Raw genomic sequence first — 15,693 nt, 5'->3', positions numbered from 1 at the left:
TCTGTCTCGTCGGGATGTGTGTTGTACATTGATTTCAATTCGCCGCTCTGTAGTCTTCATTTGAAATGCACTTCTTCTGTGCTCTGTTTTTCTTTTCTTTTCCGTGTCCGTCTCTGCGTTTGCAGCGCTGCCATTTGATTCTTCGTTAATTGTATCTGCGAGCCATGTCTTCGCTGATCACCTGCCTCCATTTGGACGATGGATGGAGGGCTGATTCCAGAACAGGTTTCTTCATTGCCCGATACAGCTCTATTAAATCTCCTCTAATTTCATTTTCCTTGGTGATTTGGCCACATGTCTCCAGCAACACAGGTCTTAAATGAGCACTAGATTGAATTTGATCAAGGCATATCAGCCTCTGAAGAGATCAGACTTCAGTTCCATGGCAGCAGGTGTGTGTTTTTGATTCAATTGCGTGTTGTGTGTTTAATCAGAATATAAAACTCGTCATACTTTCGGAAAAAAATTGGGATATTTTAGGAAAAATCCGATAAGTTGGACTGAAATTAAACCAACAGGAAAAATTAACATCAAGTAATTATACGAGCCAGCCCAACACTTGTGGTAAATCCAATCATGAGTGTTTTCTCTGTTCTTCATGACACTTTGTTGTGCTGTACCAGCTTCTGTCATCTCAGAGTGACTTTATTAAGATGTCATGTTTTTTTTCATCCGCTGATCTGAACACGGGTCTCACTTTGTGGTTATATTTAATATTTTAACGATGAAATCAAATGGGCCGTTTGAAAGTTTTGAAACCGAGAACAGAAAAAGTCCCACCTGTTCTATTGAAGTAGAATTTATTATTACTAGTTATATCATTATTATTTCTTCTCCCTTATTGTTCACAACTGTGTTTATTATTCAATTTGAGTCCTTTGTTACTGCTGCTGTTAAGAATTGTATTCATTTCTGACAACCTTTTTATAGTAATCCGTGGTATTGAGGATAAAGTTTCATTTGAACTGGCGTCAAGTGGCATAAATAATTGACAGAGAACAACAAAAACATACTTATTTTTTATAATACATTTTAAAAGCCATACATTTTTATTTTTCTATTTTTATTTGAATCTATGATCTTGTATTTAATTCTTAACATGCACCATATACAGTTCAACTAATCTCACGCATTGCATCTGAATCAGAACCATGTGTTTGCCAGGTATGTTACACATGTGAGGAATTTGACATGGTGTACATACATACGTACATATTTATATATATATATATATATATATATATATATACATATATATATATATATATATATATACATATATATATATATATATATATATATGTATGTGTACATATATATATATGTATGTGTATATATATATATATATGTACACATACATATAAATATATATATGTATGTGTACATATATATATATATGTATGTGTATATATATTATATATATATATATTAGATCAACAACAACAATCGATAAGGTGCAATAGAAACATATAACATTTTACATTTAAAATAGAATATCAAAGATACAATAAAGTGCACAGACAAGCGTAAGATCCACTAAAAGGTACATAAAACACACAAACGCACTCCCAGACTGGTCACTCATCAATTTTGTCATAAACGTCCTGCCACCGCCTCTTCCTCTGCTCGCCACTTATCACCTCTGGTCTGTAAATCGGTGCCTTGCGGTTGCTTTCTTCCAGCCTGCTGCCTCGGCGTCTCCATGGGTGGGTCTCTTTGACTAAGACCATGCAGCAGCATGCAGCCGCCGGTGATGGATCGTCCCATTACTCAGCGACTTCCCTGCTGTTTGCGTGTGGTCTACCACAGTATGATGTAGTGGATTGTAGAGTGTTTGTATGTATGTGTGTGTGTGTGTGTAGTATCTTTTGTATTCCAAGTTAATATTATGCAAAAAAAAGTATGGGATATTGCAACTACGATAGCACTCATCAGCTATATTAGCACAGTCAAGTATGTGTTATTATCTTTACAAATAGATGTATTTTGTGCTTCTATGTAGTTTTTTTTTTGCTGCATTGTTTCTTGTAGTTTGTGTTTGAGGAAGGTTTCCAGTTACCCTCTCTTTGATCGTTCACCAAAACATCCCACGCACATCGGATGCTCTCCTACACCCGCCTGCCTCCACAGCTCCTCGCATCAAGTCCTCCCACCAAACAGTGTTCTGCCTCACATTTCATGTTAGTTTTCTCATTGAAAAGCCCCGATGCTGTTGACTTTCCTGCTGTTCTGCATCTTTGTCCGGCACCATGACTGTGCATTATGATATGCCCACCCATGTGCACATACGGACGAGGATGAAGAGCGTGTGGGTCCTGCGAACCTGCAGGCCAGCCCGCCCCCACACAGCGCTTTTTCAAGCACAAGGCCCTGAGGCAATTATTCTCATTGTTGCTCTTCCTCAGCATTAAAATCGTATTGGCTCAAACCAGTTCACTTTGTCTCTGACAGCATGTTGTAAATGTGAGCTATATTACCTGAGATGGGGCCCGATGTACTATACTTCATTCATCTTATCCGTCATTCATCGCCCTCTCTGCCTCCTGGCTCCTTTCCATTACAATCCTTCCCTGCTTCAGCTTATTATCTTATGAGCTTGAATCTAAGAAGAAACTCACTCATGATTAATTTCATTCAATCAAGCAAGCAAGCTTAGATCTACCCTTCATCTCACATCCTCACCCAGGAACCAATCACTAATCACCATCTTCTTTTTCAATCTAATTAGCACCTGTAACGCGCTCTCGTTCCTCCTCCTGTGGGTGCAAACATCCAGCTGGGGTTTGGATTCTTTACCACTGCGCTTTCCTTCGTTCCTGCGGCACATTGCCGCTGCTGTTAAGTGCTGTTTGCTGTGCTCTGTCATCTTTTGTGAAGCGGGGGAATGAATCTCCAGGGGCACCGCGCTCAGCCTCCATGTAAACCTGCTGCTGGAGCCTGTTGCAGCAAAGTGTGTTGATTCTGCCTCAAGAAAAGAAAAGTGTCGACGCCATACATCCTGCTGCTGGTGCTGCTGGAGAGACGACTTGTTGCTGATGGTTTTGAGAGACATCCAGCCAGCATTTGTATGCCAACATGCAGCCTGGAGATCATAAACATGACCAAGTGTTGAATGCTGGAAGAGGACATTTAGTTTATCCCTAAATACAAACTAAAAAGATTGTTTCCTTTTGGAAAACAAAAGCAAAAAGTATCAGTTGAGGATTTCTACCTTGAGACAAAGTGATCCGGATCCACCTTTTAAAGCTTCTACAAGGAGCTTTCATTTTGTGTTGTTTCTTACGGTCCCTGTGGACAAAAGCTGTAGTGTTTCCAAGCACCAGATTGTCTTTAGAAAACCTCTAATTGTACTGCCACAGGATCTGACAGTCTTGGTTCAGATCTCCAGAGCCTCCCTCCCGGGCCTCCAGCAGCGTGGCGTCTGTGTTGGCTCCGCGGGGACCAGCGGAGCTCATCCCAATGCTGTTTAAGTTATGACAAATGCCATCTTCTACCGGCAGCACGACTGTGCCAGGCCATGGTGAGAAGCGAGGATGGTGGGAGGTTGGGAAAAAAAAACCCCATAATTTGACTCGTATAAAGATTGAGACCGTGATCGCTGACTACTGAGAGCTGTGGAGTAATGATTAGGGAGCTTTTCTACCCATAAGCTCTGCCCAGGAGAATAATTACATTAAAATATAGGCTTTTTTTTCCCCCCGTGCCCACTGTGGGATCCTGGCTCGGGAAAAGCTTCACAGAGTAAAGCTCCTCAAGTATTTGGGCAGTGACACACTTTCTTATTATTCTGGATGTGAAATGACAGCGTCGCTGCAGACTGCCAGCTTTAATTTCAGGGTATTTTTCTATCATACTGGTTGAAGAGCAGCGCTAAAGTCCTTCTTTTCACGCCAACCCTTATTACACTGTGCTTAAAAAGAATCCACCGATTAGGATTGCAATGAATTATCCAAAATGCTTCATTGGCGGCTACTTATGGGGGAGAAGAGGCCTCATTTGAGAGCCCGCTCTTATTGCTGATGGAAGACAAGCAAGATGAGATATGGAGACAAAGTTGGAGAGGGGTAGAAAAAGACATAATAGGCAAAAAAGAGAAACACCTGACAGCGCCAGCCCTTCACTCCACTTTACCAGCGCGAGGCTTTTACACCTCGGCAATATTTGCACCCCCCAAAGCCGCTCGCTCCGTGGGCTGTCAGCCTCGAGTCAGTCCCTCTTCACACCCAGAAGCTATTCACAGTCTGACAGCCATGCACAAAGCCAAACTAACACACAGACATACACAGCCACAAATCTAGTACACAAGCATGCTGTCAGGTACACGTATACACATCCCCTGACGGCTGCACATACGCATAAAAAAAAAACCCCACGCAGACACACTCATAAGGCCAATTGAGGTGGAAGAAGATTCCTATCCGCTGTCCACCTACATATTGACAAAGGCTCACCTTGGGACACACACACACACACTCAGATGCAGGCTTGTCACTTTAACTCGGATGGAGAAATGTGGATGACAGTCTTCACCTCAAGTCCTGTGCATCGGTCTACAAACAAACAAGTGAGGTGAAGTAAGTGTTGCATTACAGATAGCCAGGACTAAATCCTGCCAGTGTTGCAGTGCCAGCTACGTGATACAAATGCTTTTTTTTTTTTTTGTTCTTGCCGGACAGGCATGAAACAATCTATCTTTGTAAATGTCTTGTCCTGATATGAATCTGATATTATCTCTCTGGCATGATGCTCCTCAGATTCCCCCCGCATGGAAACGATGACTGAGCAGGAAGCGTGAGTGTGTTTTTCTGTTTGTTTGCTGAAGCCCACTCCAGGGGGGTTTGACATTTATGAATAAAACAATAAACACAATGGCTAATTGATAACAATGCACTTCTCAGCTCAGCCACGTCATGTGTCGCAGGGCGTGTTGTTGATGTCATGACGTCCTCCCGTGCGCAGGTTGTGATGCTGTGTGCTTTGCCGCTCACGATCAAATACCAAACGTGCAGCAGAATAGTGACATTGGACAATCTGTCTGCTTCCCCTTCTCTCATCTTGCAAAAATATAAAGAAGAAAGACTTCCAGCTTGAAAGAATCAATTATTCTGGGAGGGGGAAAAGTAAATTAAAACAAAATGTAATGAAATATAGGTTTAGCTCTGTCTTACTGAGCTACCTGAAATTGAGACTGTGGGGCATCATTTCACCTTTATTGGCTAAATACTAATCTATTAAATAAAGCCGACTACTAACTAACATCAGGGCAAGAATAAGTCAAATTAAACCAAACTGCTGTAACTCTGAGAGTGAAACAACAACACAACAACTATCTTGAAATCTCTAAGTGTTGTCGGTTCTTACATCAGCCATGTGTGTGTTCACTGTGACGCGAGCCTGTATGGTGTACTGTTGGATTAATATGGTGTACTGTTGGAGTAATATGGTGTACTGTTGGAGTAATATTATTGGTGCATTACTGTGTTCGTTGCATTTCATTGATGTAGACGTTTAAAGACTGTACTCATTTTAACTCGTTCATATGCTGTTGGATAGTTCAATCAGATCGTCATAGTTGTGAAGATGCATGTTTTCACTGGACATGACGGGTAAAACATTGTGATCTGAAAGGACACTAATAACTAACGCTGTCAGACAAATGCATTGGAGTAAAAAGTGTAACGTCTCCTGAGACGCCGTGGAGTAGAAGTGTAAAGTTGCTTCACATCAAGTGAAGAACTGAAAAGCATCGGTCAGCAAAACTGGCTTTTGCTGGTCATGCTGGTGATTAGCTGATGCTGAGGACTTCTGCTGGTTTCTTTCTTTTTCATGACCTTAACGCTGCGCTTTGCTACCAGCTTTGATACCGCGTCCTGTTTCCAGTGCTCCGACAACAGATATCTCCAGGAGAGAGACGGCCGTGAGCAACATTCTCGTGGACTGCGCACAGACAAGTTCAGCTCAATGACTCACCACAACACTCCATTTTACCAATATAGCAGGAAGCAGACAGACCGTACTGGCATTGTCGAGACAAACCGTAGCATCCGAACTCTTCCCACACACAAAAAATAGCCCATTTAACGACCTACCTCTCTGTGTGTGGAGCTGTTATGCACGACTCAGCACTTCCCCCACACACATCCGCAATCATAAGGTCCTCAAAGTTATGACAGGATTGGGAATTGCGGACGGACACAACATGAATGTCAATAACCCGGCTGTGACAAAACTTAACGGCGGCTCCGACAAAAACTTTACAGCTCCTGTAAGATCATCTCTCACGCTATGAAAACTCCTGATGGCGGTCATTAATCACTCCAGTAATTACGAGGCAGAAAATAAACAGCGGGGGGGATACGAAGGGGGTGTGCGCCTCTTTTTTTTTTCTTCTTCTGCCATTCACTTAATCTCCTGTCGTCCCTTTTGAATATCACATTCACAGGTCTTTGCCTTTGTCGCTTCCCCCTTACTTCTCGGTCCCCGCTCTTTCTTGCTCTTTCGCTATCGCTCACTTATTCCCTCCATCTCCCGTGCTCTCCGTCTCGCTCTGTGCATTGTGTTGTGTGTGTTTTTGAAAGACGGAGAAGACATTGGCAGGTCGTTTGGGAGAAGACGGCGCTTCTGTTCTGTAGACTGATGTGCCAACAGCGACTCACCAACTCAACCTTCTCTAATTACTTCCCAGCCAGACGTAGACACATTCCTGTTTACTCACGTACGCGTGTGTGTGTGTGTGTGTGTGTGCGTGTGCGCGCATCTCTGCCGCATTGTTCGCTGTGTGGCATTTTTCATCGGAATAGGACTTTGTCTCTGGAGCTCTCTGGCTAGCTTTGAGCTCGGGCAGTAAAACCCATTTGAGGGTATTATGGACTGAGCAAGAAAAGGCACTGTGAATGGTGGAGTAGATTATGGAGCGATTTCCTTGAGCTCTCCTCGGCCTCTTCACATTACACAGCTAATACACACACACACACACGCACGCACGCACGCACACACACACACGCAGCTCTGTGGCATTGCTTGTCCCCCGGATCAAACCAGATTTCCATTCAGTCAGCTGGGAGCCGGCCAATTCCCGCCGCAGTATGGCTCGGCAGGCTGTTTCGCCACACATTTACATTTGTTTGGCTGTCAATGCATTTCGGTGCAAGATCGGAACAGATTGGGCCTTCACGGGCAAGGTGAGATGTAGTTGCGCTCCAACCGGAAATCACGACAAAATAGATGAGCACACCTTTCCAATCTTTGCCACACAATCACATATAAACCCCCCAAAAAACACCAAACTAGCCATTCCTCCTTCAGGCGCTCATCCCCTGAGTTTACTGTATATTGCTATTCGAGCCGACTGAGATTGTTAGATAGCGCAGACACATACCCCATATCCCCGGATCTCTTTCGGGGTTATTTTGTATTTAGCCTTCTAGTGGCTGGTCTCGCATGACTGCACGAGGCTCTTGCTCAACGCCGCGCTGAGAATCCATAAAGCCACCCCGAGGATTCGGGTCTGTCAATTTGTGTTTGTTTTTCCCAAAATACAGATTCTTGCCCTTCATGCTTCTCTTCTGCTGCCCAGTGCTTCGGCTTGAGAGAAAAAGAAAGAGACTGTAAAGGAAAACGTGTACAAAGCCCGGGCCGAGCCGAGGAGACTGCAGTTGTAAAGATGTCTGCGGAATGAAAGAGAAGCTGTGGCAGAGTTTGGCCACACACACACACACAAAAAAAAAGGTCCTGGGGTTCGACAGACGATATGAAAGGGTGTGATGTGGAGGCTAGGGGCCGGCGAGTAGACACTGGGAAGATATTAAAACGCTGGAGGGGAAAGCCGGGGCAACAGAATGGAAACGGTCTGAAGGGAATGTCGAGATGGAAGGGTTGGAAAAATAGTATGCAAAAGGAATTAAAGGAAAAGCCGGTCAGGGAAGTTGGAAACGAGGGCTCAGATTGGAGATGAGGCCATGGCAGGGTGGAGCAGGGCTCCGACCGGAGGAGAGATAAGACCGCTGCCTGTCTGTCTGGGATTGATCGAATACCCAACAAGGTGGCTGTTTCTGATCGGATATGGACGATGAGCCGGCAGATTGCCCAACAGCCAGAAGCATGATGGGAAAAAAATGAAATCTACTCGGCATGTAAATCTTTTAGCATTGTGTTTGTTTATGATCTGATTCGGAAAGTTCCTAACCCATTTAGAAATCAATCATGTTTTCAAAAAAGGGATTTGTTTTCCCAGAGACACAGTGTTATTACGGTGAAACAATGCCCGTCTGTAAGGAGGCACAGTTCCTCTTCTATAAATGGCGCCTTTACAGGCTTTAGAATGAGCGTGGCGGATTTAAACCAACGGGAAATGTACACACAATGGCTTTGATTGGAGCCCGACTTCACGCTCACCTCCTGTTCCCTGACTTCTATTTCCAACCCTCTCATAGCGGTGCTTCCCAAAAGAAAAATCCCCATATGGGATGATTTCAGATTCCCAGAGAAATATATTCATTACCATGCAAATTAGTTTGGGAGCCGTTGATTTAAAGCATTCGCCATACTTCATTTCAGAGTCTGTAAATGCAATTAATGGACCTCGTTCACAAGAAAGAGAATTGCCTGCAGATAATTGTCATTGTCGGGATCCTATTAAAAAGTTCTCCCCCCACCCCCCCCCCTCCTCCCCCCTCCCTCAATAAAATGCAGCATTGAGAGGAAACGGTCGCCATCGACACACAGCCCCTTAATGGGATAATAAAAACCGCTTTCATCCGCCATGAATAGAGCGATACTCACAACAAAGCAACGCAAAATGATCTCCGTCATGATTTCTGAGAGCACCCCATTCAATTACCATTCTTGAACAATGTGTGCAAATAGGTTATACCTGCAGCACCCAGCTGCGACGGATGCAGCCTGAAATCCTCATTAACAGGGATTGGGGAGGAGACATGTTGAGGTGGGGGATGGACACAAGGAGACGCATGACATTAGAGGATGAGAGGTTTTCAAACAGGAGGAACCAAAATGTCCAGTGTTCGTGAGAGGCCATTTTCTAAATATGCAGCTTGTTTCTGTGTCGTAAAAATAAGTAACAATGTTAAATCCAGAGGAAGAGGGCAGCAGTGAAGGATAAGGAGGAGGCTCCACGTTGAGTGGTCCAACCAGTCCATCACTATGGTGATAATCTGTGATCCGGCATGATAGGGGTCAGAGGCAGGTGACAGACAAACAGCCCCGAGCAAATACAGATCCAGTCATTGGATGCATGTTGTGTGTGTGTGTGTGTGTGTGTGTGTGTGTGTGCTCGAGCTCAGCAAATCTTTGCCGTTGAGGGCAAACAACACAATGCGCTGTGCTTAAAAAAAACTAAAACTGTTGGTTGCAAAGTTCACTGCATTAACTCGTAGCTTGACGATTGCAAACAACTAAAAATGTAGCGTACAAGTTGAAGCCGTGTGTATAGGTAACCTTCTTTTTTTGCCACACACATTACCAAAAAGATATCTCTTTCCAGTTTTCGGGTAGATTTGATTATTTCGCCATACTTCGCAAACAGGAGGGTGGGGGTAGGGCGTGTATTTAAAGGGGTTTTAGGTAGCAAACAAACATGGATGGATGGGGGGATCATTTTCTGGAGGTTTAAATAGTTGGGGTCAAATTGTTCCCAGGCTAAAAGATTTGAAGTTAACATGAGGGTTAACCAAGAAAAAACACTCAAATGAATCTATCTCAGTTTCCTTTTTTTTTTTTTTTTCAATTCCAGCATCGTTCCTCTTTCGGAAAGATGCCAAGCCGGAAGGCAACACAAGCAAATGCACCTGTTATCCATTTGTAAATGACAGCAGAGCGACTGGTGCGGGGAACAGGTGAGTCACCATGTTCCCCTCCATTTACCTGCAGGATCAGCATTCACCCCTGCTGCTGCTGCTGCTGCTGCTGCTGCTGCTGCTGCTGCTGCTGCTGCTGCTGCTGCTGCTGCAGGGAATATTATCCCTCAGACACGTTTCCATTTGTCAAAATGTTCATTTGCTGCAAGACGAGAAAACCGGCACGAGGGGTTCACCGACTGCATGAAGGTCGACTTGACGATAGAGCGATGGAGGGTCAAGACATTGATCTCATGCGTGTAATCATCACAGGCAGCAGCATCACCTGAGTTGTACATTTTCTTTCCCACATGTGGGGGAAGATGCTCGCACGCCATCACACACACGTGTGTTCCCGTTCCGTGTGGGATCACAGGTAATCAGAGATGTCAGCCGGAGGTGCTGGGATAAAATGTACTGTGATTGTAGTCGCACGGCTCCATTTGAGTGGAAATTACACTCTATTATTATTTTATCTCCTGAATGTTCTGTCAGGGCGGTTTGGGTTACAGCCAGCTGTCAGAAAACGTTAAAACTACATTGAAGAGTTGGAAAGTAGGTTTGGATTCCACATCGTGAAACACATCCAAACATTTCTCACAGCTTGAGTTGGGATATTGAATACTGGATTGAAAAATGTTGTTGTAATTAATTTATCACACAGCAACAGGGTAATGAATTGCAAAAAAAAACAAAACACTTTTAACAAATTAAGTATAAATAGTATATCAGAAGAGGAGGCGGATGTGAAATATTAGATTTTAATGAGTTCATCCGTGATTTAATGTTTCTCATCCGCCAACACAGATAAATAGAAAATATTTGTTTTTCTTTGATACAGGTGAGATATCGACACCCACAACAGCGGGAGAGACTTCAGGAATTAAAGCTTAATCTATTTTCCGTGCGCTGCTCACTGTTGACAATCGGCAACGTGAGTTGAGTTAAGTGGCGACGTGTCCGACCACCGATTTTTTAATTTTTTTTTTCACAGCTAACCATTTTACTTGTTTATTTGAAACCCCGGCAAAAAAAAAATCGACATAATTTAGGTCAATGCGTTCCGCGTCTTTTGCACTCAACAAAGACTGTTTCCCCGCTTTCAGCCCGCTCACACGTGATTGGTCGATTCTACAAACGGAAACCAGAACACCTCCGATGCCCAAATCTCCCCGTTGTCTCCATCTTTCCCCTGAATGCAGAATCTGTTTAGATTACTGAGGCCAGAAGGACGGCTCGCTCTCTCGGGTCAGTGTGTGAATGCGTGAACTTCCAGGTCGGTTACTGTCAGTCCACAGAGGTTATTTTCTGCAGCAATCCCAAACTACAATGGACAAGTCCCATTCTCTGTTTCAGAGAACTTACTTGTTAATTTGACCTTTCACACTAGAACAAACAATGTCAGCTCGTCACCAAAAAGGCCGAGGACATATTATATGTATCTGTATTCCAAACCGTCAATACCACATTACTATTGTTTTCAATGAAAGAAGAAATTAGAAGATATCGTCATTGCCGGGAGACAGAATGAGAAATGTACAATTATGCTGACTCATAATCAGCACAGCAATTAACTCGCTGACTCCATTCAGCTCCAGCGTTTAGACATAAACGTCTGTCTTACTTCCTCTCAGCGGTGAGCAACTGTGTCGCAGATATTTCGAGAGCTGAAAAGGCTTCTCGGTTTCCTCCCTTCCTCTTAATCCATGACAGTAAGAGGAAGCCTGCTGTGGTACCATAAGAACACTCTGTTCACTTAAATCCCTGAGTGGCAAGCTCAGTTCAAAGCCCTCATCGCGGCCCAATAAAGAGGAAGTAGCTTGTGTCCGGACGGATCAAAGGGAAGACGCTCAGGGAAAAGGTCAGGTCTCAGACGCTCCCACACTGAGAAGCTCAGCGCTGCTGCCGCTCCCGACCAGGTTGTTCTATTACTGCTGAAGCGTGATATGTTATTGAGCCCTCATCATTGTTCAAAAGAAAAGAAAAGAAACATCAGTGTCTTGGTGCCAAAGTGCCTCTTAATCAGATAAGGCCCAATTTGGCCTCGAGGCAAAATTGGGCCTCAGTGGAGAAAAACCTCCTGTCCCACCTAATTAAGACCTCACAGCGTCACCTTGTTTGAACGTGTGACATTGTAGATACCGGACGCCCCGACTAATCCATCCTGCTGCTCGTGGACGTACACTATTTTAATTAGAGGTATGTGAGCAGGTATGCTGTCTTAAGCAACGCCTCGGAAATCCTGTGACAGGATTTTAAGTGCATGCCAACTAAAGTGGTCAGTTACAGGGACGCAGGCTGTTCGGTTCACTGCAGCCACAGAAAGTGCACTTTTTAGATTCCCGATACAAAGTGTTGTTAAGGAGCTCTTCCATATCAAAGTAACTTTAACATGGATCCTCTGGCTTGACTCCTAAGCGTTTAAAGGAATTGAGTGTTGCCAGAAACAGGCAGTTTCCCGCTTTGTTGCTGTGACGTTACTCTATACAAGTGTGTAAAGTTCCTCTTTGTCTTACTGAGGTTCCACTGACTTGTAAAATCCACACAAAATCAATAAAACGTCTTGTTGGCGACTGCCAATAGAGCTGCAGCAGGAGGCTTTCAATGGGAGAGGCATGAAAACAATCGTGAAGATTGAAGGCTTGTTTTAAGATATTGGGACCCCAAATGTCCAACATTATATGACTAAAGAATACTATATAAAAAAAATATGAGTTCATGAATACATTGTGTTGAATAAATACATGAACCAAGACAATTTAAATGCACTGTAAATGCTCACTGTCACTTTTAAGAGGCAAATACCTAGAGGAGAGGGTTCAACGTTCAGACTAAACTCATGAACCTCATCTTCCTCTGGCTGCAGGACTTTGTGCATTGACGTATCTGTTCAGAGCATCACAGCCTCACCAGCTGCACGGTTTGTGAAGGAGGGTGGAGTGAAGTAGAGTGAAGTTCAGCAGGCGATCACAATCGTTCCTCTCCGTCTGATAAGCAGGAGTATCCTCAGTATTGAGAGACCTGTTGGACTGACAACCCAGTGACCTATCGAAGACCAGAGATGAATACATGGTGATATTAAAATGTATTAACCCTGATATGTAAAATAAAGAGTTACAGTTCGACGGCAGATGTGACTCAAGGGTCTCTCCATACGTTTGCATATCGAAGTGTCCTTGAGCAAGACACTGGACTCCCATGTGCTCCCCGGGCGCTTCACAGTAGCAGGCTGCTCCTAAATTGCCAAAGATGGGTTAAAATGGTGAGGCCAAATGTCATGTATGAGGAATGTAATTAAGTTTAAAATAGGAGTTTTGCATTGGTTCAGCTCACAGCTGGTTAACGTGGCTTTGCATCAGGATTGGAAAAAAGGGCTTTTTTCTTCTAGTTGTGAGGTTTTGTAAGTTGGTGGATCATGTCTCTACCAAAGGAATATGTTTATTAGATTTTTCCGAGCTCTTGCCCTTGGCAGCCTCATCTACATTTTAAAACATCATTTAAACTGCACAGATATTTTACAAATCCATTTGAACTTCAACAGAGGCCAGACCTCAGCGCTAAGCACCAGTGAGCACAGCGCGCGAGGAGAGCCAGTGCCTCAATGCTGATCCACGTAGAGAAGGAATAAGATCGTATTTTATCATGGTTCACAGCCAAAGCATTGAGTCACCCAGTATCTTTTTGTTCAACTTTCAAGCTTCTGAAGGGAGGGGTAACATCCTCCAAAATAACAATATCCAAGTCATTGTTTTCATGCCGTGTGTGCTTCATTCTGTTTGGAGTTTGAGAAATGTTATGTAAAAGTGAAGGAGGAGAAGTGAAGGAGGGGGGGGATAACATATGTAGGCCACAGCTCATGCGCTATATCCCAGCTGATAGCAAATGTCTGCTTTTTTTTGGTGTGAATGTGAGAGAAAAAACAATAAGACGGATGAATCCGATGCATATATGCTTAATTGCACACTCTGCATTGAAAGAAGGTGTGTAGTTGTGTTTGCTAGCGTGTGTGTGTGTGTGTGACCGCCCGCCAAGGAGGCTTTGGCCTTGCTGTACAGTTAGTGCCACAGTCACTGACACACCAGCGCGTAGGAGGCACCGTGCCAGTGCTTTCCCACCAGGGCTGTAATTGACTGTCTACAGAGTCCACTGCTTTTAAGATCAGCGTCGCAGCAAGGAGATGGTGAGAAGGCAAAAGGGGGACGGTGAAAAGGCACAGATGATTTTTTTGGGATGGAGGGAGGGGCGGGGTATGTCCACTTTTCACATTGCTACAGACAAACGTTACTGATGAGAGCAACAACATACAGATTTAGAGGTTTACGGTGACTGATAATGACACAATTGACTATTTTACTACACCCAGTGGTTTACAAGAGCTCCAGTCTAGTGCACATTGCTACAGCAAGTCTAAGCAGGGTGGCTTGGAGTCTCTATAAAGGATCTGTTTGGAAACGATACCCAAGCTGAAAGGCCATCTCTATTAGCTCCAGAATGGAAGCTACAGTTTTTGGCTGGAATATTTCAGTGTTTTTTTTTTTTTTCATCTGTATTTATCCACAACAAGATGGTGAGGGCAGCGGCTTAGCTTTAGTATGCATGGCAGGCGGTGTCGAGGTGAACGCACAGAGGCCTCCAGAGCCTCACTGCCAGCAGACTGAGCCAGCTTCAGCTTGACGGAGGCAGCCAGAGCCGAGAGCCGCTCAGTGGCGCTGTCCGTGGTGCTGCGGGTTCAGGGCCTGGCGCTGTCCGTGGTGCTGAGGGTTCAGGCCCTGGCGCTGTCCGTGGTGCCGCAACTCCCTCTCTGTGTTCAACCGTGTACAAACTCGCCGTCAGCTGGCGCTGTCCGTGGTGCTGAAAGCACATCGCCCCGCCGCGCTGTTCATTGGCGCTGTGTCGCCGGCGCTGTCCGTGGTGCTGGAAGCCCAGATGCTCCACCACGCTGCTAATTATGAGCGCTGTCCGTGGCAGCAACTCCCTAATGTGTCAATACAGCTAATGCAGCTGTCATTCAGAAGTATACGTCAGTACTAGTTAACAAACAGTTGCTTATTTACAGATCTAGCTGTTACTGAACAACAGTTTAGCTTTCACTTGGCCTTCATCTTGTTTAGCAGCTTAAGGCACTGACTTTCGTCTGTGCGTCTGTCTCATTATCTGTAGGTTCATCACTAAAAACTGATTTTGTACATTATTATTACCCGTGAAAATGATTATTATATCTATTTATCAATGTATCAAAACTGATCCTTGTGCAGAAACACAAGTTGTTGCATTTGAATACCACAACATCTGGTTTTTTTTGGTGGAGCGATCATTTTCACTTCTGGTTTGCTCATTCTGTCATGTTTTATATGAGCTCATCATACATTATGCGTTTTTGTAAATTATATCAATATAAATGTATAGACGTGACTATTCCCCTCTGGTGAATGTAGTAGAGGAGGAGCATAGTGGCAACAATTATGTACAAGTGAAGTCAAAGCACCTCAAACCATCGAAGTCGTTTTAGTCTTGCAGCAATAGCAACATACAAAATACATAAAATTGCCTTTTACACCATGTGTGAATAATGTGTTTCTAATTGCATGTCCCGTGTTTAAATATCACTGTCAATATCGATTCAAAAATCAAACCTGACATACATCAAATAAAATCAATAAATATCACATTAAGCCATAATCCACACTGTTTTTATGATGTAAGACGATGTATTTCCTGTCCGGCATCGAGCTGTTGTGATATCTACTACAAACCGCGACGTCAACTGTCTTATTGCTGACGTAATATCGATTATTTGAATGTTTCAATTTGGAAGAAGAAAAAAAAAAATCACTTGGAG

This window comes from Clinocottus analis, unplaced genomic scaffold, assembly GCF_023055335.1.
Source record: "Clinocottus analis isolate CAN_PGR_092001 unplaced genomic scaffold, fCliAna1.0.p SCAF_20, whole genome shotgun sequence".
NCBI classification, from domain to species: domain Eukaryota; kingdom Metazoa; phylum Chordata; class Actinopteri; order Perciformes; family Cottidae; genus Clinocottus; species Clinocottus analis.
Note: the sequence above shows the minus strand (reverse complement) of the source record.